Source organism: Lolium rigidum, chromosome 7 (genome assembly GCF_022539505.1).
Source record: "Lolium rigidum isolate FL_2022 chromosome 7, APGP_CSIRO_Lrig_0.1, whole genome shotgun sequence".
Classification (NCBI taxonomy): Eukaryota; Viridiplantae; Streptophyta; class Magnoliopsida; order Poales; family Poaceae; genus Lolium; species Lolium rigidum.
In genome coordinates, this window is record NC_061514.1 from 125,289,198 (window position 1) to 125,293,595 (window position 4,398).

The window sequence follows — 4,398 nt, forward strand, 5'->3', positions numbered from 1 at the left end:
GGATTTGGAGGAGCCTATTTAAGGGCTCCTTCTTCCCCAACACGATTTTATCTCTTCTCTCTCTCCTCCATTGTTGCTGAGCTCAAACTGAGGGGATCTCCCTCCCTACCCAATCAATCTTGCTCATACTTTGAGGAGTGGTGGAGGAGACCCCAATCTATCGTTCTACCGAGAGAAATTTCACCAATTCGTGGTAGTCCTTAGTGGATCTTGGTGGTAGAGTTCCTATGGTGGAATCTTGGAAGAAGTGCATCCATGGAGGCTAGCTTGGTGTTGTACTAGCCCCATGGGTTGTTGGGAGCCTCCTTGTGGTGTGTAGCTCGCCCCAACCTTGTGAAGGAATCACCGCCTCGACCGGTGCCTTAGTGGAGAAGGGGGAGCACCTTCGTGGAGCTCTCTCGGGGAAGAAGGTGAGGCATTCCTTCGTGGTGTGGCCGTCTAGTCTCTTGTGTGAGACTAGCACCTCCTCAACGCAGACGTACTTCCTATTGTGAAAGGAACTGCGGGAAACAAACCTCGCCTCGTCTCCGCGCCCCCGGTTGTCCCGCTCCTTACTCTTACTATCTTGTTGATTCCTTTGCTTGTTGCACTTGTCCTAGGATCATTGTAGGATCACCGCTATCGCTAAAGTTATCACCTTTACCTTCCGTTGCACTAAAAATTGAAAAAGACTAAAACTTTCCGTAGCGCCATTCACCCCCCCCCCCCTCTTGTTCGCTACGATCCATTCACTACGGATGCACACATCCAAAAAAATAGAAAAGAAAACTAAGAAACAAAAGTCCCGCTACAGTATCTCAGGCCTAACAACAACAATACATTCACCACCAAGACAACACGTGAAATACAGACTCTCCAAAAGAGATGCCTCCAAGAAGGAAACATTGCTCCAACACCATCGCCGCCCGATCAAAAATCTTAGGTTTTCACCCTGAAGATAGTCCCCGCTCTCAAAACACTGTCTCCAACAAGATCATTGCCAAGCACAATCAGTTAAGGCCAGACCTTGGATTTTCACCCAGAAAGGTAAGACTCTGAAGTTCACCTGTGCTATCGCTCCCACATTCATACCTCTGTTGTGAAGCCCGGAACACCAAGCAAGTCCCTCAACAGCGCGGAGACTTGAACCTCCCTTAGCTAGTCCTCCCATTCGGCTTTCATGATATTCTCTTCTTCTGACTTTCATCATGGATCCATAGTCACTTGATGTCAACACAGAAAAAGAGCTTCGTGTCGCTCCCTCCAGAACCAAACTGTCGGAATAAAAGCATGGGTACGTGCGACCGAATATCACCCGATCCAACAAACTACAGGCTAAAGATGCGATGTTCCATTCGCCGACGGAGCCTTCCAGAACTCAACACTCCGTCTAGATGAAGAGGATCAACATCCGGTAAGTCTTCATCTTCTCAGAAGAAGAACCCTAGGACCACCACCTTCAAACCCGAAGCAGAAGAACATGCCCCCACGCCACCATCTGCTGACCAACGACGATGAAGGAGAATTCGGTGGACGGCGGTAGCCGCAACCACACCATGTTCGCCCCGGAGATCGCCGCGCCCTTCCTCGCGCCATCAGCAGAAGCCGGCGATGGATCTCAGACTGCAGCTCTAGCGGCGAGGTCGTGGCGGACGAAGATGACGATGTAGTTGTTGAAGTAGATTCCGGGGATTAAACCCGGGTTCCGCGTGGATTGTTGCGGTGTTGAAGAAGATCCACGTTGATGTTGACGATGACCATGAGCGTTTGGCGACGTTGTTGTCGGCGATGACCATGTGCGTTTGGCGACGTTGTTGTCGGCGATGACCAGCGACGATGGCTCGAAGTAGATCGGGCTGGTGACGACTTGGTGATGTAGACGTACAACACGGTGCAGCTTGGCGTGGAGTAGAGTTAGTCCATGCCCAGATGCACATGCACGTGAGCCATCCATGCAGAATGGTCGTCCGTGGAGTCGCCGATGCTGTTGTGTGTGGAGTCACCGATGAGAGCAAGCTAATCGGATCCAATCTGATTTTGGTGGCTAAAAGGTAGAGAAAGAAATCGGTCAAATTGGAAAAACGAAATTTGCTGAACTATAAAACCAATCTAAAGAAAAACTAGCTAAGAGATCGGATGCCCCTGGCGGAGATCATGGAGCCGGGGGCGGCGGAAACGGTGGGTGGCTAAATCCTAGGTTACAGAAAGAACCGCTCTGATACCATGATAGATTGTGGAATATGATTGTATTGATATACGGTAATTGGTGATTACATTGAGTTTCTTGGGCTGTTTATATAGTAGAGAAGATTTGGAGAGCAAAAACCCTAGTAGAGATAGATCTAAGTTACAATCTTAAACTACCTAATATAACAAAACCGTAATATACTTTAATACTTTTGAACTTTTGAGTTTGAAATCTGGGAATATCTTATGACGCTCTATATTGTTTTGCAGGACCTAATATAATAAACCAGAAAATAACACGAGTGTTCACAAATTAACGGAATGCTGGATGTTCTACTAAATAATGCAGATTTGGAATGAAATGAATTGGTCCTCTCCTCTACGTCTGTATAAAGGTACATGCAGAAAATAACATGATTTGGATTTCCTTAGCATAGAAGGATACTAAGAATTGAAGTTTACATGAAAATCAAAATAAAGAGGCAAGGCAGCACAATGGATGCTGCAATGTAATTTTGAATAGATTCATTGTCCAAACGTCGATCACTTCCCAATCTTCAGAAAACTAGAAAAGATACAATGAATTGGAAGATCACTTCTACGCCCCCACCTTCTCCCTCAGCTCGGTCATAATGGATGGAAACTTCTGAACCAGTTGCACATAGCCCTGGGTTAAAACGACCTTCTTGAAATTTTGCTCCTCCACAAAGAATGCCATACATTTGTCCTTGAGCTCCCGGCAGTTGTATGTTTCGGCACAGTTTATAGTAGCAGCAACCGTATCTACGGACACGTTCTCCCATAGCTTATCGGCGCACATCAGCTTCAGCCTATCCATGGCGTACCGGTCGGCCGCGGCGAGGAGATGTCGATACATCTCGACAGGGGAGCCGGCGAGCTCGCCGTTTGGAGGCAACACGTCAGTGTACATGAACCGGAGGAGAACCTCGAAAGCAGCAGGATTGATGTCCTCCAGTGTGATCTGGGGCATGGTCGCCTCCGCCATGGCGCCGAAGAGCTCTGCCTTGAAGACCGGCGAGCGGGCGGCCAGCACGGCCCGGTGAGCAGCGAACTTCCTGCCGTCGACGTTGAAGGAAACGTCGGAACCGTCTTGGCAGTCCAGCAGTCGGCCGAGATGATCCCCGATGTCAGAGGGCGGAATGGCTAGGGGGTCATCACGCACAACTATGATCCCGAACACAATTGTGGCCCAACCATTCACCACGTGCCGAGCCTCGAGATCACTTCGCGTAACGAAACGAAACCACCCCCACGAGATGTGGCCCTCGGGTGGGTAAACCTTGACGCATCTGCTTGCGTTGGACGAGGCCGGTGCACCGTCCTTGTCCATCAAGAAGGCCTCGAAGATGGCCTTGACGCCTTTGGACTTGCTCATGAGCTCGAGAAAGATTGTGATGTACTCGCCCTTGTCGGCCTCACTGTACCCACGCGGGTAGCAGTTAACCCTCCATGAGTGTCCACCGACGGAGATGGCATCGGAGTGGACGACGGCGCCGATGGCAATGTCCTTCGTCTCTGAATAGTTAAGTTTGAACGACCCGAAACCAGAGTCCAACATGTTGCCATATGCTGCTCCTTGCATTCTGTCTATAGTACTGCACGTATACCTTGATGAAGCAATCAATTAATTCTGAAAGTAAGATTGACTCTCTGCACTAGATGAGGAAACATGTACCGTGAAATTGGTCGATTCCTATAGGAATCTGCTCTCCGTGTATATTTGACGTCGTCCGTCGAATCGCCGAGTAGCTTTCACAGAATCAGGGTCTCGAACCGCTGCCTCGCCGAGACCAAGAGATGAGTACTCGATTAACCGAAGAAAACATGATATACGCACAAACAAGCCTATATAATTCTCTGATTAAATGTTTTCTGGTTGCACGTGAATACGGATACTTAATGCCCGACTGGAAACGGCAAGGGTTGCAGAGTCCTATGCTACACCTACATATCGGTTGTTCCTTTGTTCATCTCATACACGGGAGAAGGAAACTTCGTACACATCTCTATGCGCAGGTGGGTTCCGTCGTATGATGTGGATAAACCGGCTAGGGCTCGGTTGATCGAGAGTTAGCTTTCGAGGACACATTTGATAGGATGTACACCCCTTGGCTTATATCGGATAAGCAATTTTAGGATCGTTTGGTTGTCTGGTCTCACCCGTGTTGTTGCATGACATGATTCTTAAATCACCTTTGAACCAGGTCTGGA

At 48.7% G+C, this 4,398-nt stretch overlaps 1 pseudogene; it reads right to left on the reverse strand.

The window, feature by feature from the left end:
- Window positions 1–2,764: 2,764 nt before the first annotated feature.
- LOC124671946 lies at window positions 2,765–3,745 on the reverse strand (annotated as a pseudogene).
- Between the last annotated feature and the right edge of the window lie 653 nt (window positions 3,746–4,398).